Source organism: Somniosus microcephalus, unplaced genomic scaffold, assembly GCF_052327205.1.
Source record: "Somniosus microcephalus isolate GS21.2 unplaced genomic scaffold, FLI_Smic_1.0 scaffold48, whole genome shotgun sequence".
In the NCBI taxonomy this organism is placed as follows: domain Eukaryota; kingdom Metazoa; phylum Chordata; class Chondrichthyes; order Squaliformes; family Somniosidae; genus Somniosus; species Somniosus microcephalus.
Genome location: NW_028225235.1, coordinates 223,173 through 247,402, shown reverse-complemented (window position 1 = coordinate 247,402; position 24,230 = coordinate 223,173). Strand labels below are relative to the sequence as shown.

The window sequence follows — 24,230 nt, the reverse complement described above, 5'->3', positions numbered from 1 at the left end:
TCTCTTTTTCCTTCCCTATCTTTCCTGATTACCTTGTAGCCAGGAATATTAAGACCCCAATCCTCCCTTTCTTTGAGTCTGGTCTCTGTTATTGCCCCTATATCAGAGTCCCCTGTGGCACCTTGTGCCTGCAGCTCACCAACCTTATTTACCAGACTATGTGCATTTACACACATGCCCTCCAAACACATCTTAGTCTGCCTCGCTTTTGCCCCGTCTGATTCCTCCTATTTCTGAACTTTCCTTTACTCTGGTGCTATTTCTCTCTCTTATATCTGATATCTATGACAGCGAGTTCTGGTCTCCCCCAACAAGTGGAAACATTTTCTCCACGTCTACCCTATCAAACCCTTTCATAATCTTGATGACCTCCATCTGGTCACCCCTCAGCCTTCTCTTTTCCAGAGAAATGAGTCCCCAGCCTGTTCAGCCTTTCCTGATCGGTATATCCTCTCAGTTCTGGTGTCATTCTTGTGAATCTTTTTTGCACGTACTACTGATGTCAGGCTAACTGGCCCAGGGGTCCTTGTTTTCTCTCGCCCTCCTTTCTTGAACGGCGGGGTTACATTTGATACCTTCCGATCCCCAGGGACCGTTCTAGGATCTAAGGAATTCTGGAAGATCATAACCAAGACTCGAGGAGTTATGTGTAAAGTCCTGGAGTCTGTAATATGGGATAAAGTTAATTACAAACTCACAGAACAAGGAGAATCGCTGTCCCTTTAACCAGCACAAATCCCTGTGTGGAGGAGAGGGGGAGATACAGTCTGTCCCAGGAACTGTCCCACAACAGAATGAGAGACCCTGTCCCTTTCATTCATGAATTTAAAAAGTCTGTATTGCAATCTGAGCCTGTGTGTTGTGAGCCAAAGAGCCTTGTGTCCAATGAGGGGAATAAAGGCCCACAGCCTCCCCGGGCCCCGGGCCCTGAACAAGGGACTGGAGAAACTCGCTGCCCTGCGGATCAATCAGCCGGCACAAGTCCCGCCCCTCAGGCTCCCCGATTGGTTGGAGGACCCGCCACTGGCTCGCTCCTCCAGCCCCACCCTGCTCGCTCCCTATTGGTTGGAAGCTTCCATCAATCAGGCCCTGGGCCCGGGTCACGAGTCCCTCACAAAGAAAGCCCCGCGCGGTCGCCGGGCGGAGCTGCTGGTCGGCGGGAGCGGGGTCGGGAGATTAATAAACTGCGGGTAGGCTGTGCCGCAGGGTTTATAAAGTTGGAGAACGGCCCCAGGCCCGAATGAGATCCAGCGGCCTAATCTCTGATCCACCGGACAGCAACTGTGAAGCTTTTTCTTGGTGACAGGCCCGGGTTACGCGCCACCATCTTGGTGGAGGAAAGACAGACCGGTTCCACCCGCAGCACAGTGCATGTGCAGCCATCTTGGTACAGGAACATGGTGTGGGCGGGGCTTCAGGGTCCCCGTGACCAGGAGAGACAATCATTGACTCATTGATTTTATTCTCACTCTGCACACAGCGGGTGTAGAACTGAAACCAACCAGAGTAGAGGGAGGAGGAAAACTGGGAGTGAAGGAAAGAAAAGTTGGAGATGGTGCGATGGGTTTGGATTTCAGCACAGGGAGGAGGGAGAGTGTGTGGGACGGGGATTTACAGCTTTGGGGGAACAAGAGAGGAAAGAATGTTCCACAGAAACTGGAATTGTCTGTTCTGAATTTCTATCCTGTATTTACAGTGATGACTTTTGTAAACTCCTTTTACAGGGTGTGAGAAGGGCAGGATTTACAGACGGGAAACTCAAACCAAACATCCCAGGAATCAATCTAGTGAACCTTCGTTGCACCGCCTCCAAGGCAAGTATATCCTTCCTTAGATAAGGAGACCAAAACTGTGCACAGTACTCCAGGTGTGGTCTCACCAAGGCCCCGTACAATTGCAGCAAGACTTCCCTACTCTTATACTCCAACCCCCTTGCAATAAAGGCCAACATTCCATTTGCCTTCCTTATTGCTTGCTGTACCTGCATGCTAGCTTTTCTGTGTTTCTTGCACGAGGACACCCAAATCCCTCTGAACACCAACATTTGAAAGTTTCTCACCATTTAAAAAAGATTCTGTTTTTCTATTCTTCCCACCAAAGTGAATAACCTCACATTTCCCTACATTATACTCCATCTGCCACCTTACTGCCCACTCACTCAGTCTATCTATATCCCTTTACAGACTCTCTGTGTTCTCCTCACAGCTTACTGTCCCACCTAGCTTTGTATCATCAGCAAACTTGGATACATGACACTCGGTCCCTTCATCTGGGTCATTAATATAGATTGTAAATGTGGTGTATGTAACCGTTCCACCTTTAAGAGAACTATTTTAAGAGATGCACTACTTTATCTTGGCTGCTGTATACTGTAATACTGGTGGTGACCACACCGGTATATAAGTGCTATATAATGATTTATTGGGCAGTTCAGCCTGACCTCCGACTAGTAAAGACCTGTTGAATTTACTCTTGTGGTCTGTGTGCAGTGATTCTTATCAACAATAACTAGAACACACAGACTTAACAGTGGCGACGATGATGATCTTACCCTGCGGCAGAGATATATCCAAGGCAGTTTAACGGGCGTCGAGAAGAGGCATCTGCCCTCATCATCCTGCTGAGAAAAGACTCGGGTCTGAAGAGCAAGGAAGAATCCTGACACGAAGCCTTCCATCAGCAACAGGCAGTGATCATCCCTTCTATCACGGTGGTGGGTAAGCCGATCAGCGACGAGCAGCAAGTCGGCCACGTTGGCTGTGAAGTAGGGGAGGGAAAAACGGAGGATATAAGGGCGGAGAACTCGACCACGGCCGGGGAAAAGAGCCGGACAGAAGTCGGGGCCAGAGGCGCTGAGACTGGGGCAGCGTAAGGCACGGGAGCCACGGTGAATGCAAACGCAGCCGGTGTAAAAGACCGGGCTGCAAGCGGGCTGGGAGACGCAACAGCGTCGAGAGAGAGCTCGACCGCGACCGGGGAAAAAGGCCGGGCAGCTACCGAGGCCGCGAGGCGCGGGATAAAATAAATTTAAAAAACGCGGAGAACTCAGCCGCAGCCAGGGGAAAGGACCGGACTGCAAGAGGGGCTGGGAGGCACGATTTGAGAACCGCTGGGGAGGGCGAACGCAGCAATATGGCAATCGCCATTACAGCCAGCGGGGGAGAAAGGCAAACGCGGGAAGCCGCCATTTTCGTAGGCGGGGGAAGAAGACAAGCGCAGGAAACCGCCATTTTGAAAAAAAAAAAAATTCTTTTTGTTTCTCAAGAAGATTGCGAGGATGCCTAAGCGTGGTAATATCAACGATTTCAATCCCGATGTTGAAGATTGGGCCACGTATGTAGAACGCATAGAGATTTATTGTAAGGCAAATAAAATATCAGATGAAGATAAAGCACTAACCTTACTAAACTCAATGGGTGCGAAGACATACGGGCTATTGAAGCATCTTCTATCACCAGCTAAACCAACGGATCAGGCTTTCGCTAATATTGTTGCTGTCCTGAGAAATCATTTGAACCCCACACCGCTGATGTTAGCGGAACGATTTAAATTTTATGCGAGAACGCAACTGAAAGAAGAAAGCAACGCGGAGTATTTAATTGAACTGCGTAAGCTAGCGAAATACTGTCAGTTTGGGGAAAGACTGACAGAGGCACTGAGAGACAAATTCGTGTGTGGATTGTCGAAAGAAGGAACACAAAAGCGGCTGCTTGAAGAGAATGATCTTACACTTGATAAGGCTGTCACGATTGCAGCATCGCACGAAGCCGCAGTGAGAGGCACTGTGGAAATGCAGCTGAAGGCAGCGGTACTCAGCGTAGATCAAATGGCTTTGGGTACAGCGAAATGTTATCGTTGTGGAAAGACAACACATGATCAGAACCAATGCTGGTTTAAAAATCAGGAATGTAGAAAATGTGGCAAGCTTGGTCACATAGCTAAAGTATGCCGGTCAGGAAAGAAGACCAGCAACAAAAAGTCACCGCAGGAAAAGTGCAGAAAGGTACATAAGGTGGCTGAGAAGAGTTCGGATGAACAGAATTCGGATTCAGACTCCAACAGCAAGGAACTGGGTAGTCTGAGAATTCACAATGTGAGTAAAGAAACTGACCTACAAACTATCTGGGTCACACTTCAGATAGCAGGAGTCCAAGTGAAGATGGAATTGGACACCGGATCGGCGTTGACGGTCATGAATAAGCAAGATTACAAAAGGTTATTCACACATATTCCCCTACGGGATACGGAGATAGTATTGCAGACATACACGGGGCAAAGAGTATACCCCATCGGAAAGATAAAAGTCAAGGTGGTACACAAGGGCAAAGAACACCAAGGAATGGACTTATATGTACTACCTGAGGGAGGTCCACCACTTCTGGGACGGGAGTGGATCAGGAAAATAAATATGGACTGGCACTCCCTAAAAGCAATAACGGTAGATTCCGGAAAAAAAGATGTCAAACCTGAACGATTGTCCAGAATATTGGATGAGGTTAAAGAGGTGTTCCAACAGGGACTATAAAAACGAGAAATGGCAATCTGGAACAATTCGGGCCAGACAAGGACCCCTGATGTACACGGTAGATGTTGGTGAAAATGTAATGCGACGTCATGCTGACCAACTGGTGGGATCGAGAACAAGGGTCGAGCCCATGGTTACGACAGAGACAACCATGGAGGAAGTTAGTGAACCTGAAGCATCTACCTCAGAAGTGAATATACCTGATGATTATGTCCTATCCATAGGGGATCAACTAGATGAGTCACCCCAGCAACAAGAACCAGAGACCCCTGAAAGGCGTTATCCGTCTCGGATCAGGAGGCCTCCTCAGAGACTGAATCTGTGAACTGTTTTTACATGAAGTTGTGTATATATGTTATTATGTTATGTTTAATGGGGAATATATATACTGTTAAGCTAAAAAGGGAGGATTGTGGTGTATGTAACCGTTCCACCTTTAAGAGAACTATTTTAAGAGATGCACTACTTTATCTTGGCTGCTGTATACTGTAATACCGGTGGTGACCACACCGGTATATAAGTGCTGTGTAATGATTTATTGGGCAGTTCAGCCTGACCTCCGACTAGTAAAGACCTGTTGAATTTACTCTTGTGGTCTGTGTGCAGTGATTCTTATTAACAATAACTAGAACACACAGACTTAACAGTAAATAGCTGAGGCCCCAACACTGATCCTTGCGGCACCTCACTAGTTACAGCCTGCCAACCTGAAAAAGGTCCGTTTATCCCGACTCTTTGTTTTCTGCCTGTTAACCAATCCTCTATCCATGCTACTATATTACCTCCAACCCCGTGAGCCCTAATCTTGTGTAATAATCTTTTACGTGGTACCTTGTCGAATGCCTTTTGGAAATCCAAATATACTACATCCACTGGTTCCCCTTTATCTACCCTGCTAGTTACATCCTCAGATAACTCTAATAAATTTCTCAAACACGATTTCCTTTTCATAAAACCATGTTTACTCAGCCTACCCATGTTATGATTTTCTAAGTGCCCTGATACAACTTCCGTAACAATGGATTCCAGCATTTTCCCAACGACTGATGTCAGGCTAACTGGCCCGTCGTTCCCTGTTTTTTCTCTCCCTCCTTTCTTGAATAGCGGTGTTACATTTGCGACCTTCCAATCCGCTGGGACCGTTCTAGAACCTCGGGAATTTTAGAAGATCAAAACCAATGCATCCACTGTCTCTTCAGCCACCTCTTTTAGAACCCGAGGATGTAGGCCGTCGGGTCCAGGGGATTTGTCGGCTTTTAGTCCCATTAGTTTCTCTAGTACTTTACATTAAGTTCCTCACCCTCATTAAACCCTCGGTTCCCCACCATTTTTGGTTTGCTTTTGTGTCTTCTACTGTGAAGAGATACAAAATATTTGTTTTAACATTTCTGCCATTTCCTTATTCCCCATAATAATTTCTCCTGTCTCTACCTCTAAGGGACCAACGTTGTCAGCTGTGGCTCAGTGGGCAGCTCACTCGCCTCTGGGTCAAAGGGTGGTGGGTTCAAGTGCAGTGCTGAGGGAGTGCGGCACTGTCGGAGGGGCCGTCTTTCAGATGAGACGTTAAACCGAGGCCCCGTCTGCTCTCTCGGGTGGATGTAAAAGCTCCCATGGCAGTATTTTGAAGAAGAGCAGGGGAGTTATCCCCGTTGTCCTGGGGCCAATATTTATCCCTCAACCAACATAACAAAACCGATTATCTGGTCATTATCACATTGCTGTTTGTGGGAGCTTGCGGAGTGAAAATTGGCTGCTGCACTTCCCACGTTACAACAGTGACTACACTTCAAAAAGTAAAGCGCTTTGAGACGTCCAGTGGTCGTGAATGGCGCTATAGAAATGCAAGTCTTTCTTTACTTTTGCTACTCTCTTCCTTTTTGATGCTTTTGATTTAATGATTAAACATTTAAGAAATTATTGCAGTGACAAAGGCTGCCTGTGAAACTGGAGGAAATTTGTCTTTAAATATTCTTTTTTTAATGTAAGATTGAACATTTTATTTACAGTGAATGACATTTACAGAGCTCAGGTCTCAGCTCTTTGTACAAAGTCACAAGCCCTCATGCCTACAAGGCAGGGGTCCCAGTCTCTACAAGCTTCTTGGTCGTCTTCACTTGTTCATCCGGATAATGGGTCTCCAGGAATTCACACAGATGAGGGTCGGCGCTCCCAGTGGAGAGTTTGTGCAGATCCAGCAGACTCTGGTTGACATTCTTCTCCATCTGCAGGGCTCTCTGCATCGCCGAGCGGAGTCTCCCGCTCTCCCGGCCGAACAAGTGGACTGTAAAGAAACTTAAAAACTTAAATTAATTTTTAAAACTTATTAAATTAAATTCACCCCAGCCAGGGTGACAATGCACTCCAGTCCCCGCGGTGCCCGCCGGTCTTGGAAGGCCTCAAGTGTGCCGGCAGACACCGCATGCTCCATCTCCAGGGCCACCCGGGCGTGAACATGGCCGCGGAAGAGAGGCAGGCAATCGGGCCAAACGACCCCCTCGACCGCCCGCTGCCTGGACCTGTTTATTGCCATTTTCACCAGGCCCAGTCCTATGAGGAGGTCCTCCGCCCTGCCCGCTCCCCTCCGCACTGGGTGACCAAAGATCAGGAGTGTGGGACTGAAGTGCAGCCAAAAATCGAGGAGCAGCCCCTTCAAATAGTGAAAGAGGGGCTGCAACCTTTCACATTTGGTATAAACGTGGAACACGGACTCCTCCAGGCCGCAGAAAAGGCAGGCAGCCTGGGAGTCCATGAACCAACTTAAAATCTTATTGCACGGGACTGCTCCGTGCAACACCCTCCAGGCCAAGTCCCCAATAGATAAAGGGAAGACTCCCGCATAGAGAGCCCTCCATTGGGGACCTCCGCCTCTGCCAGATGGCAAGATGGCATGCCAAGGTGTGTACGGATGGCAGACGAAGATGACAAAGTGGAGAGTGTGCAGGAGCAGCCTGTACAGGAAACCCCTTCGTGCAGAACTAAAAGGCATGGAGGGCATTTCCCCGAGACGGCTCAAGTTGTGAGGCGTCGGTTCCGAGAGGGGTTTAAGGGCCGCACGCCGATAAGGAATTCCATCCGAAAGGGGGTCAGTTTGGGCGGGATTGCCCCACATGCTTGAACCTCCTCGATACACTTAGTGGAGTCGGGGCCCAGTGCTGCTTTCAGCGTCTCGATGGCTTTGGCCGTGAGCCGGACATTGGCCGAAGACCGGCGCTGCACCATCGAGCAGATCCCCGACTCTAGTCACCTTGCCAGGCACAGCCCCGCCCTCCGCCAGCCGCCCGATCCGGCGGTCCTGGAGGTGCAGATTCCTGAGCAGCGGCTTCCGAAGGACGACCACCACTCCTGACGGGGGAGAACTCCACCTGGAGGCAACGCTGTTCCAGACCCACAGCATTTCCTGGTAGAAGACAGGCAGCTCCTGCAGGTAGGCACGCGTACGGCCCAATTCCACAAACAGGAGCTGCGTGTCGTAGTTGAGGCCATGCAGCTGGCAGAAGTAATACGTCGCCAGCGCACACCATCTGGGAGGATTCTCGACGTACAGGTATCTCTGCAGGGTCCGAAGACGGAAAGTCGCAGCCTGGGTGCGAAGGCACACCAGCGCCTGACCGCCCTCCCTAAGCGGGAGATTCAGAACCACGGCAGAGACCCAGTGCTTCCCTTTGTCCCAGAAGAAGTCGATGAGCTTCTTCTGCATCTTGGCGACAAACGCAGGGGGCGGGATCAAAGTGACCAACCGGTACCACAACATGGCGGCCACCAGCTGGTTTATGACCAGCGCTCGACCCCTGTAGGCCAACACTCGGAGCAGTCCTGTCTAGCGTCCTAGGCGAGCGGTGAATTTGGCCTATAGCTATTGCCAGATTGCTAGCCAGGTGTCCATGGCAGGGCTATGGTAGACTCCCAAGTAGAGGAGGTGCGTGGTGCTCCAGGCGAAGGGCCTGAACTCTTCCGGCAGTGAGTCCACCCACCACTGACCCACCTGGAGCCCGGAGCATTTCTCCCAGTTGATCCTGGAGGAGGATGCGTCCGAGTAAATCTGCTGGCATTGTCGCACCCCCTCCGCAAGTCGACGGGGTCCGTGACCATGAGGAACACGTCATCGGCGTAAGCCGAGAGGACGAACTCCACACCCGGCCCTTGAAGAGCCAGTCCCGTCAACCTCTTCCACAAGAGGCACAGGAAAGGCTCCACGCAGACGACGTATAACTGACCGGACATGGGGCATCCCTGACGCACCCCCTCCCGAAGCAAAGGGGCACCGTCAAGGACCCGTTAACTTTAATCAGACACTCCGCAGCAGCATACTACCACTGTGCTAAATGGGACAGATTTCGAACAGATCTGGCAACTCAAACTGGACATCCATGAGGCGCTGTGGGCCATCAGCAGCAGCAGAATTGTATTCAACCACAATCTGTAACCTCATGGTCCGGCATATCCCTCACTCTACCATTACCATCAAGCCGGGAGATCAACCCTGGTTTAACGAAGAGTGCAGGAGAGCATGCCGGGAACAGCACCAGGCATACCGAAAAATGAGGTGTCAATCTGGTGAGGCTACAACACAGGACTACTTGCATGCCAAACAATGGAAGCAACATGCGATAGACAGAGCTAAGCGATCTCACAACCATCGGATCAAACCAAAGCTCTGCAGTCCTGCCACATCCAGTCGTGAGTGGTGGTGGACAATTAAACAGTTAACAGGAGGAGGAGGCTCCAAAAATATCCCCATCCTCAATGATGGTGGAGCCCAGCACGTGAGTGCAAAAGACAAGGCTGAAGCATTTGCAACTATCTTCAGCCAGAAGTGCCGAGTGGATGATCCATCTCGGCCTCCTCCTGAGGTCCCCAGCATCACAGATGCCAGTCTTCAGCCATTCAATTCACTCCACGTGATGTCAAGAAACAGCTGAAGACACTGGATACTGCAAAGGCTATGGGCCCTGACAACATTCTGGCAATAGTACTGAAGACTTGTGCTCCAGAACGAGCTGCGCCGCTAGCCAAGCTGTTCCAGTACAGCTACAACACTGGCATCTACCCAGCAATGTGGAAAATTGCCCAAGTATGTCCTGTCTACAAAAAGCAGGACAAATCCGACCCGGCCAATTGCCATCCCATCAGTCTACTCTCAATCATCAGCAAAGTGATGGAAGGTGTCGTCGACAGTGCCATCAAGCGGCACTTACTCAGCAATAACCTGCTAACTGACGCCCAGTTTGGGTTCCGCCAGGGCCACTCAGCTCCTGACCTCATTACAGCCTTGGTCCAAACATGGACAAAAGAGCTGAACTCAAGAGGTGAGGTGAGAGTGACTGCCCTTGACATCAAGGCAGCATTTGATCGAGTGTGGCATCAAGGAGCCCTAGCAAAACTGAAGTCAATGGGAATCAAGGGAAAAACTCTCCATTGGTTGGAATCATACCTAGCACAAAGGAAGTTGGCTGTGGTTGTTGGAGGTCATTCATCTCAATCACATGACATCACTGCAGGAGTTCCTCAGGGCAGTGTCCTAGGCCCAACCATCTTCAGCTGTTTCATCAATGACCTTCCCTCCATCATAAGGTCAGAAGTGGGGATGTTCGCTGATGATTGCACACTGTTCAGCACCATTCGAGACTCGTCGGATACTGACGCAGTCTATGTCCATATGCAGCAAGACCTGGACAACATTCAGACTTGGGCTGACAAGTGGCAAGTAACATTCGCACCACACAAGTGCCAGGCAATGACCATCTCCAACAAGCGAGACTCTAACCATCTCCCCTTGACATTCAATGGCATTACCATCGCTGAATCCCCCACTATCAACATCCTGGGGATTACCATTGGTCAGAAACTGAACTGGACCAGCCATATAAATACTGTGGCTACAAGAGCAGGCCAGAGGCTGGGAATTCTGCGGCGAGTGTCTCACCTCCTGACTCCCCAAAGCCTTTCCACCATCTACGAGGCACAAGTCAGGAGTGTGATGGAATACTCTCCACTTGCCTGGATGAGTGCAGCTCCAACAACACTCAAGAAACCCAACACCATTCAGGATAAAGCAGCCCGCTTGATTGGCACTCCATCCACCACCTTCAACATTCACTCCCTCCACCACCGGCGCACTGTGGCTGCAGTGTGTACCATCTACAAGATGCACTGCAGCAACTCGCCAAAGCTCCTTCAACAGCACCTTCCAAACTCGCGACCTCTACCACTTAGAAGGACAAGGGCAGCAGACGCATGGGAACATCACCACCTACAAGTTCCCCTCCAAGCCACACACCATCCTGACTTGGACCTGTATCGCCGTTCCTTCACTGTCGCTGGGCCAAAATCCTGGAACTCCCTTCCTAACAGCATTGTGGGTGTACCTACACCATATGGACTGCAGCGGTTCAAGAAGGCGGCTCACCACCATCTTCTCAAGGGCAATTAGGGATGGGCACTAAATGCAGGCCTAGCCAGCGACGCCCACATCCCATCAATGAATAATAAAAAAAAAGTTTAATGTCAGTGGTGGGTGAACGACTAGAGATCATTGTCAAGGACAAAATTAATTCTCACTTGGAGAAGCATGGGTTAATAAAGGACAGCCAGTATGGATTTGTTAAAGGTAAATTGGGGGCAAAGTATTAACGTGGATAGAGAACTGGCTGGCGGATAGAAAACAGAGAGTTGGAATAAACGGCTCGTTTTCGGAGTGGCAGGCAGTGACCAGCGGGGTGCCGCAAGGATCTGTCCTGGGACCCCAGCTGTTCACAATATATATAAATGATCTGGATCAGGGAATTGGATGCAATATTTCCAAATTCGCTGACGACACTAAACTAGGAGGAGGGGTGGGCTCTGATGAGGATGTCAGGAGGCTACAGTGCGATTTGGACAGGTTGGGGGAATGGGCGGATACGTGGCAGATGCACTATAATGTGGATAAATGCGAGGTTATCCACTTTGGGGGTAAAAACAGGAGGGTAGATTATTATCTAAATGGCAATAGATTGGGAGATGGAGAAGTGCAGAGGGACCTGGGTGTTCTTGTGCACCAGTCACTGAAGGAGAGCATGCAGGTGCAACAGGCGATTAAGAAGGCAAATGGTATGTTGGCCTTCATATCAAGGGGGTTCGAGTATAGGAATAGGGATACCTTACTACAGCTGTACAAGGTGCTGGTGAGACCGCATCTGGAGTATTGTGTACAGTTTTGGTCGCCCCATCTGCGGAAGGATGTTCTTGCCATGGAAAGAGTGCAACGGCGATTCACCAGGCTGATACCTGGAATGGCGGGAATGACCTACGAAGAGAGATTAAATAGTTTGGGCTTGTACTCACTGGAGTTTAGAAGATTGAGAGGGGATCTCATCGAAACATATAAAATTATGGCAGGCCTGGACAGGCTGAATTCAGAGAGAATGTTTCCAATGGCAGGGGAGCACAGAACCAGGGGCCACAGTCTAAAAATAGCGGGCAAATCATTTAAAACAGAGATGAGGAAGAATTTCTTCACTCAAAGAGTGGTGAGCCTGTGGAATTCCCTGCCACAGAGGGCTGTGAAGGCTAATTCAATAAATATTTTCAAGAGAGAATTGGATATATTTCTGAAGGCTAAGGGGATTAAGGGTTACGGAGAAAAGGCGGGGACGGGGTACTGAACTGGTAAGATCAGCTATGATCTCATTGAATGGCGGAGCAGGCTCGAAGGGCCGAATGGCCTACTCCTGTTCCTATCTCTATGTATCTATGTAAATCGTGTCTGACTAACCTGATTGAGTTTTTTGATGAAGTAACAGAGGGTTGATGAAGGTATTGCAGTAGATGTTACATATATGGACTTTCAAAAGGCATTTGATAAAGTACCACATAAGAGAATTTTTCAGAGAGTAGAAGCACATGGTATTAAAGGGCTGATGGTAATTTGGGTATATAATTGGCCGAGGGATAGGAGACAGTGAGCAGTGCTGAGGGATGTTTTTCTGACTGGAGGGAAGTATGCAGTGGGTTCCCCCAGGGGTCGGGATTAGGACCATTGCTTTTCTTGTTATATATAACTGACCTGGACTTGGGTATAGGTGTACAATTTCAAAGTTTATGGACGATACAAAACTTGGCAACTTAGTAAATAGTGAGCATAGTAGTAGCAGACTTCAGGAGGACAGAGACAGACTGTGAAATGAGCAGACACAAGGCAGATGAAATTAAATGAGGATAAGTGTGAAGTGATGCACTTTGGGAGAAACAACAGGGAGAGGCCGTATAATCTAAATGGGACTATTTTGAGGGGGTGCAAGAGCAGAGGGACCTGGGGGTCCCTCTTCACAAATCTTTGAAATTGCCATGGCAAGTTGGTGAGGCGGTTCAGAAAGTGTATGGGATACTTGGCTTTGTAAATAGTGCCATTGAAAACAAAAACAAGGAAGTTACACTAAACCTTTACAAATCACTAGTGAGAAACATAGGACAGGAGGAGGCCATTCAGCCCCTCGAGCCTGCTCCGCCATTCAATGAGATCATGGCTGATCTGCGATCTAACTCCATACACCCGCCTTTGGCCCATATCCCTTAATACCTTTGGGTAACAAAAACCTATCAATCTCAGATTTAAAATTAACAATTGATCGAGCATCAATTGCCATTTGCGGAAGGAAGTTCCAAACTTCTACCATCCTTTGTGTGTAGAAGTGTTTCCTAATTTCACTCCTGAAAGGTCTGGCTCTAATTTTAGACTCTGCCCCCTAGTCCTAGACTGCCCAACCAGCAGAAATAGTTTCTCTCTATCGACCCTATCTGTTCCCCTTAATATCCTGAAAACTTCGATCAGATCACGCCTTAACTTTCTAAATTCTAGGGACTACAACTCTAATTTGTATAATCTCTCTTCGTAACTTAACCATTGGCGTCCGGGTATCATTCTGGTAAACCTACGCTGCACTCCCTCCAAGGCAAATATATCCTTCCTAGGCTGTGATGCCCAGAACTGCTCACAGTGCTCCAGGTGTGGTCTAACCAGGGTTTTGTACAGCTGCATGGTTTTGGCCTCAGCTGGAATATTGTGTACAGTTCTGGGCACCACACTTTAGGAAGGATGTCAAGGCCTTGGACAGAGGAGGTTGACCAGGATGGTACCATAGATGAGGGACTTCAGTTATGTGGAGAGACTGGAGAAGCTGAGATTGTTCTCCTTAGAGCAGAGACGGTTAAGAGGAGACCAAATAGAGGTGTTCAAAATGATGAGGGGTTTTGATCGAGTAAGTAAGAACAAATTGTTCACTCTGGCAAGTGGGTCGGTAACCAAAGGTCACAGATTTAAAATAGTTGCTAAAAGAACTGGAGGGAAATGAGGAGAATTGTTTTCACACAGAGGGTTGTTAAGATCTGGAACGCACCATCTGAAAGGATGTTGGAATCAGGTTCCACAGGAACTTTCAAACAGTAATTGGACGTATAGTTGAAGAGGACTAATTAGCAGAATTCTGGGGATAAAGCTGGGGTGTGGGACTAAATTGGACAGCTCTTTCAAAGAGCCGGCACAGACACGATGGGCCGAATCACCTCCTTCTGTGCTGTTAGATTCTATGATCAGTGTGAAGACGCTGGTGTCTCTTAAACTCTTCAAGCTTTTAAAGCTCTTCCCACAGTCAGAACATTTCACGGATCTCTCGTCAGTGTGAACAAGCTGGTGTGCCAGCAGGTTGGAGGACCGAGTGAATCCCTTCCCACACACAGTGCAGGTGAACAGTCTCTCCCCAGTGTGAAATCGTTGGTGTCCATTCAGCTCCCGGGAGCATTTAAAGCTTTTCCCACAGTCAGAACATTTAAAGGGTCTCTCGTCAGTGTGAGCAAGCTGGTGTCTCAGCAGGGTGGATGAACCAGTGAATCCCTTCCCACACACGGAGCAGGTGAACGGCCTCTCCCCAGTGTGAACTCGCTGGTGTATCTGGAGCTTGGATGACTCTGCAAATCCCTTCCCACACACGGAGCATGTGAACGGCCTCTCCCCGGTGTGACTGCGTCGATGAGATTCCAGCTGGGATGGGCAATTGTATCCCTTCCCACAGTCCCCACATTTCCACCATTTCTCCGTGGTGTGGGTGTCCTTGCGTTTCTCCAGGTTGGATGATCAGTTGAAGCCTCGTCCACACACAGAACACGTGTACGGTTTCTCCCCGCTGTAAATGGTGCGATGTTTTTTCAGGCTGTGTAACTGGTTAAACCTCTTTCCACAGTCAGTGCACTGGAACATTCACTCAGGTGTGTGTTTTCCAGTCACACGGATGTTTGAAATCTTTTCCCACAGACAGAAGAGACAAACATTTGTCCTTCCATATTCAAAGGTCAGTGATATTCAGGTCCTGATGAATGGAGTGACTCTGTTAGATCTTGATGTGATGTTTGGTTTGAGTTTCCCGTCTGTAAATCCTGCCCTTCTCACACCCTGTAAAAGGAGTTTACAAAAGTCATCACTGTAAATACAGGATAGAAATTTAAAACAGACAATTCTAGTTTCTGTGGAACATTCTTTCCTCTCTTGTTCCCCCAAAGCTGTAAATCCCCGTCCCACACACTCTCCCTCCTCCCTGTGCTGAAATCCAAACCCATCGCACCATCTCCAACTTTTCTTTCCTCCACTCCCAGTTTTCCTCCTCCCTCTACTCTGGTTGGGTTCAGTTCTACACCCGCTGTGTGCAGAGTGAGAATAAAATCAATGAGTGAATGATTGTCTCTCCTGGTCACGGGGACCCAGAAGCCCCGCCCACATCATGTTCCTGTACCAAGATGGCCATGCATGCACCATGCTGCAGGTGGAACTGGTCTACATAAGAACATAAGAACATAAGATATAGGAGCAGGAGTAGGCCAATCGGCCCCTCGAGCCTGCTCCACCATTCAATAAGATCATGGCTGATCTGATCCTAACCGCCAATCCACTATCACAGAACCATCTCCCGAATCTAACAGAATTAGACACATGAAATAGGAGCAGGATCAGGCTACATGGCCCCTGGGCCCGCTCCGCTACCCACAGGGCCATGACCGATCCGAACCTAGACTCATGTCCAAATTCCTGCCCGCTCCCCGTAACCCTTAATTCCCTTTACTTCTAGGAAACTGTCTATTTCTGTTTTAAATTTATGTAATGATGTAGCTTCTACAGCTTTTTGGGGCAGCATATTCCATGGACCTACCACCCTCTGAGTGAAGTAGTTCCTCCTCATCTCAGTTTTGAAAGAGCAGCCCCTTATTCTAAGACTATGCCCCCTAGTTCTAGTTTCACCCATCATCGGAAACATCCTCCCCGCATCCACCCGATCCAACCCCTTCACAATCTTATATGTTTCAATAAGATCGCCTCTCATTCTTCTGAACTCCAATGAGTAGAGTCCCAATCTACTCAACCTCTCCTCATATGTCCATCCCCTCATCCCCGGGATTAACCGAGTGAACCTTCTTTGTACTGACTCGAGAACAAGTATGTCTTTTCTTAAGTATGGACACCAAAACTGTATGCAGTATTCCAGGTGCAGTCTCACCAATACCTTGTACAACTGAAGCAATACCTCCCTATTTTTATATTCTATCCCCCTAGCAATGAAAGCCAACATTCCATTGGCCTTCTTAATCACTTGCTGCACCTGCATACTAACCTTTTGAGTTTCGTGCACCAGGACCCCCAGATCCCTTTGTACTTCAGTACTTTCCAGTTTCTTGCCATTAAGATAATAACTTGCTCTACGATTTTTCCTGCCAAAGTGCATAACCTCACACTTTCCAGTATTGTATTCCATCTGCCAAATCTCTGCCCACTTACTTAGCCTGTCTATGTCCCCTTGCAGGTTTTTTATGTCCTCCTCACTCACTACTTTCCCTCCCATCTTAGTATCATCTGCAAACTTTGATATGTTATACTCGGTCCCCTCCTCCAAATCGTTAATATAGATTGTAAAGAGTTGGGGACCCAGCACTGACCCCTGCGGAACACCACTAGTTACTGATTGCCAGTCTGAGAATGAACCATTTATCCCAACTCTCTGCCTTCTGTTAGATAGCCAATCCTCTATCCATGCCAGAATATTACCCCCAATCCCGTGATTTTTTATCTTAAGCAATAATCTTTTGCGTGGCACCTTGTCAAATACCTTTTGGAAGTCTAAATACACTACGTCCACTGGTTCCTCTCCACTGTCTTTCCTCCACCAAGATGGCGGCGTGTAACCCGGGCCTGTCGCTGAGAAATAGCCTCACAGCTGCCGTCCGGTGGAACATAGACCGGGCCGCTGGATCTCATTCGGGCCTGAGGCCGTTTTCCAACTTTATAAACCCTGTGGCGTGGCCTACCCGCAGTTTATTCATCTCCCAACCCCGCTCCCGCCGACCAGCAGCTCAGCCTGGCGACTGCGCGGGGCTTTCTTTGTAAAGTCGGTGAGGGACACGTGACCTGGGCCCAGGGCCTGATTGATGGGAGCTTCCGACCAATAGGGAGCGAGCGGGGCAGGGCTGGAGCAGCAAGCTGGCGGCGGGTCCTCCAACCAATTGGGGAGCCTGAGGGGCAGGACTTGCGTTGGCTGATTGTCTGATCCGCAGGGCAGCGAGTTTCTCCAGTCCCTTGTTCAGGGCCCGGGGCCAGGGGAGGCTGTGGGCCTTTATTCCCCTCATTGGACACAAGGCTCTTTGGCTCACAACACACGGGCTCAGATTGCAATACAGACTTTTTAAATTCATGAATCAAAGGGACAGGATCTCTCATTCTGTTGTGCGACAGTTCCTGGGACAGACTGTATCTCCCCCTCTCCTCCACACAGGGATTTGTGCTGGTTAAAGGGACAGCGATTCTCCTTGTTCTGTGAGTTTGTAATTAACTTTATCCCATATTACAGACTCCAGGAGTTTACCAATAACTCCTCGAGTCTTGGTTATGATCTTCCAGAATTCCTTAGATTCTAGAACGGTGCCCGGGGATCGGAAGGTGGCAAATGGAATCCCGCCGTTCAAGAAAGGAGGGCGAAAGAAAACAAGGACCACTGGGCCAGTTAGCCTGACATCAGTAGTACGTGCAAAAAAGATTCACAAGGATGACACCAGAACTGGGAGGATATACCGATCAGGAAAGGCTGAACAGGCTGGGGGCTCATTTCTCTGGAAAAGAGTAGGCTGAGGGGTGACCAGATAGAGGTCATTAGATTATGAAAGGGTTTGATAGGGTAGACGTGGAGAAAATGTTTCTACTTGTTGGGGGGGACCAGAACTCGCTGTCATAGATATCAGATATAAGAGAGAGAAATAGCACCAGAGTAAAGAAAAGTTCAGAAATAGGAGGAATCAGACGGGGCAAAAGCAAGGCAGACTAAGATGTGTTTGGAGGGCATGTGTGTAAATGTACATAGCCTGGTAAATAAGGTTGGTGAGCTGCAGGCACAAGGTGCCACAGGGGACTCTGATATAGGGGCAATAACAGAGACCAGACTCAAAGAAAGGGAGGATTGGGATCTTAATATTCCTCGCTACAAGGTATTCAGGAAAGATAGAGAACGAAAAAGAGAAGGGGTGGCAGTATTGATCAACTAAACTATTACAGCACTGGAGAGGGTGATGTAGTCGAGGGAGCAAAGATTGGTTTGAATTCAGGAACAATTGAGGAGCGATTACACTGCTGGGTGTTTACTACAGGCCACCAAATAGTGGGGAGGAGATAGAGGAGCTATTACACTGCTGGGTGTTTACTACAGGCCACCAAATAGTGGGGAGGAGATAGAGGAGAGATTACACTGCTGGGTGTTTACTACAGGCCACCAAATAGTGGGGAGGAGATAGAGGAGCGATTACACTGCTGGGTGTTTACTACAGGCCACCAAATAGTGGGGAGGAGATAGAGGAGCGATTACACTGCTGGGTGTTTACTACAGGCCACCAAATAGTGGGGAGGAGATAGAGGAGCGATTACACTGCTGGGTGTTTACTACAGGCCACCAAATAGTGGGGAGGAGATAGAGGAGCGATTACACTGCTGGGTGTTTACTACAGGCCACCAAATAGTGGGGAGGAGATAGAGGAGCTATTACACTGCTGGGTGTTTACTACAGGCCACCAAATAGTGGGGAGGAGTGTAGAATTCGCAAAATTAATATTGTACTATAAGGGTCCTCTGGCAGAAGAGGCCTTGATTTTAAAAGACTGTTTTAAAAGAAGCCCAGAAAAGGGACACATAAAATGGCCGCCAGACCCCGTGACCGACTTATTGGGACACTTTAAAATGGTTCCTGCAGTTCCCCAGACAGCCTTTGTGGATTCAACCCACAGTAAGTTCTGGAAGCCGTTTCTGAGAAAACGAAACCAGACTTTAACACATACATAAAGATTGGATGCAGATCCAGTCAGGTCGGCCTGTAGATAAAGGCCATCTAAATGTTTACCCAGACAAAGGGGGACAGTTCCATATTCATAAAGAACGCATCAAGGGCCCGTTAAAGACATCAAGAAAACATTAAAACATTACCAGGTCATTCTAGACCAGAGATGGCCATCACAGGCCATCCCAAAAGCAGTTTAAATATAATAACTACCCCGCTGTGCTATAAGCCCGCCAAAAGTTAAACAAAGACTAACCTTGATTAAGCGGGAGATAAGGCCTCGATTGAGAAGTATAATTGGGGATCTCGGGAAAAGACAGGGCTGCTGGTTGAAGAATTGAGCGCCCAGATAGCCGATGGCATTGGGGATCCATCGAAAATCTAGGAGGAAGCTTGTAGATGCTTCTGGAAGACGAGCACACTAAAACCTCATAGCCAGAGACAGAAGTCGGTAGCGGGAACGCCTCGGCCATTCCCGAGTCGAGAAGGTGGTTCAAGTTTGCGTTCGGCCTCCGGGGTATTCGTCGGGAGATCATCGACCAAAAACCCCGGGGCCGCAGCAAAACGAGGAGAAAGTCAAGGAGAAGAAGAGAGGACGAAACGCCCCACCACATCGTGGGCTGGAGCACAGAGAAAAACGAGCTGTGAACAAGATGATGGTCCGCTCGTCTTGCTGAAGTAGAGGAACCATCAGCCTGAGCAGCCCGCTGCTCCCACAGCCCAATGACCACATGGAGACAGGACGCCTGAAAGGATCAAAATGCAGACCTGTTTTCAAAACCTTGCAATTCTTAGTTGGATTGGTGAGCATGTTTCTGGCCCTTCATAATCGGATCTAGATAGGTTAAAGGGGGTGGTCATTTTGGGTATAATTAATATGAGTTGTTGTCCCTCAATGTTCCGTGTGTTTCCCCATTTCATGATGACTGTTGTAAGGTATAATGTGCCTGTACCTATTTTAGCTAGTACTGTATTGTTACGATTTGTTTTTCCCTCCCATGTACCCTCTTATTTGCTTGCATTTGATTTGTTTTTCCTTATGCAATAAAATTTCATTTCGTTTCATTAAACTTGGTCTATAAGAGTATTCTCTGCATTGCAGTTCCTGCACCTAAGTCCAGTGTCTAGAACCTAAGGGGCGAGTGGGTCGAACCACTCAAGGTTTTGCTGTGCAAGAGAGAGAGAGAGAGAGACCTCTGCGATCTCGGAGAGAAAACCCCTTACAGGGGATAGAGGAGCAGATTTGCAGGCAAATTACAGAAAGATGCAAGAATTACAGAGTAGTGATAATGGGGGACTTCAATTATGCGAATATAGATAGTAACAGTGTAAAGGGCAAATTGGGGAGGGATCCCTGAAATGTGTACAAGAGAACTTTCTGGATCAGTGTGTTTCCAGCCCAAGGAGGAAGGAAGCAGAGCTGGATCTAGTTCTGGGGAATGAAGTGGGGCGAGTGGAGCGTGTTTCAGTGGGAGTATATTTGGGGGATCAGTGATCATAATATCATCAGGTTTAGAGTATTTATAGAAAAGGACAAAGAACAATCAGGCATAAAAAATACTTAACTGGAGGAGGGTTAACTGCAGTGAGAGGAAAAGGGATCTGGCCCAGGTGGATTGGAGTCAAAAATTGGGAGGCAAAACAGAAAATGACCAATGGGAGGCCTTCAAAGAGGAGCTGGTTCGGGTACAGAGCAGACACATTCCTATGGGGGGAAAGGAAGGGCATCCAAAGCTAGAGCTCCCTGGATGACTAAAGATAGAGGTTAAAGTGAGAGAGAAAGAGGAGGTTTATGACAAATGTAAGGTTGATAATACAGTGGGGAATCATGCTGAATATAGAAAGTACAGAGGAGATCTAAACAATGGAATAAGAGGGGCAAAGAGAGAGTATGAGAACAGATTAGCAGCGAACATAAAAGGGAACCCAAAAGTCTTTTATATACACTTAAATAGTAAAAGGGCAGTCAAAGGAAGGGCGGGGCTGATTGGGGACCTAAAGGGAGATTGGCTTGTGGAGGCAGAGGGCTGGGCTGAGGGACTAAATGAGAACTTTGCATCTGTCTTCACCGGAGAAGAGGATGCTGCCAATGTAGCAGTAAAGGAGGAGGCCGGAGCGATACTGGACAGGATAGAAATAGATAGAGGAGGGACTTCAAAGGTCGGCAGTCCTCAAAGTAGAAAAGTCGCTGGTCCGGATGGGATTTGTCCTCGGTTACTGAGGGAAGTAGGGGTGAAAATTGCGGAGGCTCCGGCCACAATCTTCCAATCCTCCTTGGACATGGGGGTGGTGCCAGAGGACAGGAGGATTGCAAATGTTACAGCCCTGTTTAAAATAGGGGAGAGGGATAAACCCGGCAACTACAGGCCAGTCAGCCTAACGTCGGTGGTGGGGAAACTGTGAGAGACAATAATCCGGGACAAAATTAATTGGTCCTTAGAAAACTACCATGGGATTAAAGGGATCAAGGGATATGGGGAGAGTTGGAATAAACGGATCTTTTTCCGAGTGGCAGGCAGTGACTAGTGGGGTACCGCAGGGATCGGTCCTTGAACCCCAGCTATTCACAATATATATTAATGATCTAGACGAGGGAACTAGATGTAATATCTCCAAGTTTGCAGATGACACAAAGCTGGGTGGGTGTGTGTGTTGTGAGGAGGATGCTGAGATACTCCAACATGATTTGGACAGGTTGGTGATTGGGCAGATGCATGGCAGCTGCAGTATAATGTGGATAAATGCGAGGTTATCCACTTTGGTGGCAAAAACAGGAAGGCAGATTATTATCTGAATGGCAATAGATTGGGAGAAGGGGAAGTGCAATGAGACCTGGGCATCCTTGTGCACCAGTCGCTGAAAGTAAGCATGCAGGTGCAGCAGGCGATTAAGAAGGCAAATGGTATGTTGGCCTTCGTAGTGAGAGGGTTCGAGTACAGGAACAAGGATGTCTTGCTGCAGTTGTACAGGGCCTTGGTGAGACCACACCTTGAGTATTGTGTGCAGTTTTGGTCACCTTATCTGAGGAAGGATGTACTTGCCATGGAGGGAGTGCAGCGAAGATTCACCAGACTGATACCTGGGATGGCAGGAATGACGTATGGGGAGAGATTGGGTCGATTGGACTTGTACTCGCTGGAGTTTAGAAGAATGAGAGGGGATCTCATTGAAACTTATAAAATTCTAACAGGACTAGACAGACTAGATGCAGGAAGGATGTTCCCGATGGCCGGGGAGTCCAGAACCAGGGGTCACAGTCTAAGGATTAGAGGTAAGCCATTTAGGACGGAGATGAGGAGGAATTTCTTCACCCAGAGAGTGGTGAACCTGTGGAATTCTCTACTACAGAAGGCAGTGGAGGCCAATTCATTAAATATATTCAAGAAGGAGTTAGATATATTTCTTAATGCTAAAGTGATCAAGGGATATGGGGAGAAGGCAGGGACGGGGTACTGAATTTGGATGATCAGCCATGATCTCATTAAATGGCAGAGCAGGCTCGAGGGGCCGAATGACCTACTCCTGCTCCTATCTTCTATGTTTCTATTACTCTCACTATTACCTCAATGCTAATGAATTGGGGGGAAACTCTCCACTGGCTGGAGTCAGACCGAGCACAAAGGAAGATGATCGTGGTGGTTGGAGGTCAATCAACGCAGCCCCAGGACATCGCTGCAGGAGTTCCTCAGGGCAGTGTCCTCGGCCCAACCCTCTTCAACTGCTTCATCAATGACCTTCCCTCCAACATAAGGTCAGAAGTAGGAATGTTCGCTGGTGACTGCACAGTATTCAGTTCCATTTGCAACTCCTCAGATAATGAAACCGTCCATGCCCACATGTAACAAGACCTGGACGACATTCAGGCTTGGGCTGATAAGTGGCAGGTAACATTCGCACCACACAAGGGCCAGGCAATGACTATCTTCGACAAGCGAGCATCTAATCACCGCCCCTTGACATTCAACGGCATTCCCATCACCGAATCCCCCACCATCAACATCCCGGGGGTCACCATTGACCAGAAACTTAACTGGACCAGCCACATAAATACTGTGGTTACAAGAGCAGGTCACAGGCTAGGTATCCTGCGGCGAGTGTCTCACCTCCTGACTCCCCAAAGCCTTTCCACCCTCTACAAGGCACAAGTCAGGAGTGTGATGGAATACTCTCCACTTGCCTGGATGAGTGCAGCTCCAACACTCAAGAAGCTCAACACCACCCAAGACAAAGCAGCCCGCTTGATTGGCATCCCATCCACCACCTTAAACATTCACTCCCTCCACCACTGGCGTACCATGGCTGCAGTGTGTACCATCTACAAGATGTACAACAGCAACTTGCCAAGGCTTCTTCGGCAGCACCTCCCAAACCGACAACCTCTTCTACCTGGAAGGACAAGGCCAGCAGGCACATGGGAACACCTGATAGAATACACAGATCCCTGAAGGCAGCAGGACAGGCAGAAAAGGTGGTTAAAAAGGCTTATGGGATACTTGCCTTCATTAGCCGAGGCATAGAATATAAGAGCAGGGAGGTTATGATGGAGCTGTACAAAACGTTAGTTAGGCCACAGCTGGAATACAGTGTGCAGTTCTGGTCGCCACACTATAGGAAGGATGTGATTGTATTCGAGAGGGTGCAGAGGAGATTCAGCAGGATGTTACCTGGGCTGGAGCGCTTCAGCTATGAAGAGAGACTGGACAGGCTGGGGTTGTTTTCCTTAGAGCAGAGAAGGCTGAGGGGGGACCTGATTGAGGTGTACAGCATTTTGAGGGCATAAATAGGGTAGATATAAAGGAACTTTTCCCCTTAGTAGAGGGGTCAATGACCAGGGGGCATAGTTCCAAGGTAGAGGGCAGGAAGTTTAGAGGGGATTTGAGGAAAAACTTTTTTCCCAGAGGGTGGTTGGAATCTGGAACTCACTGCCTGAAAGGGTGGTAGAGGCAGGAACCCTCACAACATTCAAGAAGCATTTAGATGAGCACTTGAAACGCCATAGCATGCAAGGCTACAGACAAAGTACTGGAAAATGGGGTTAGAATAGACAGGGCTTGATGGCCGGTGTAGACACGATGGGCCGAAGGGCCTCTTTCTGTATAACTCTATGACTCTATGACCACCAGCTCCAAGTCAAACACCATTCTGACTTGGAAGTATATTGCCATTCCTTCATCGTCGCTGGGTCAAAGTCCTGGAACTCCCTCCCTAACAGCACTGTGGGAGTACTTTCACCACATGGACAGCAGCGGTTCAAGAAGGCGGCTCACCACCACCTTCTCAAGAGCAATTAGGGTGGGCCATAAATGCTGGCCTTGCCATTGAAAGGGTTGAAAGCAAATCCTCTCAGTGTTTAAAATGCAGAGCAAACAAAT

The 24,230-nt window shown here is 48.5% G+C and overlaps 1 long non-coding RNA gene across 1 annotated transcript in view; it reads right to left on the bottom strand.

Annotated features, from left to right (window-relative positions):
* Window positions 1-6,492: 6,492 nt before the first annotated feature.
* Window positions 6,493-24,230, bottom strand: part of LOC147083643 (uncharacterized) — a 216,284-nt gene continuing 198,546 nt past the window's right edge. Inside the window, exon 3 of the long non-coding RNA XR_015075963.1 lies at window positions 6,493-6,806. This is a non-coding gene — a long non-coding RNA (uncharacterized LOC147083643). The remainder of the gene's footprint in view (window positions 6,807-24,230) is intronic.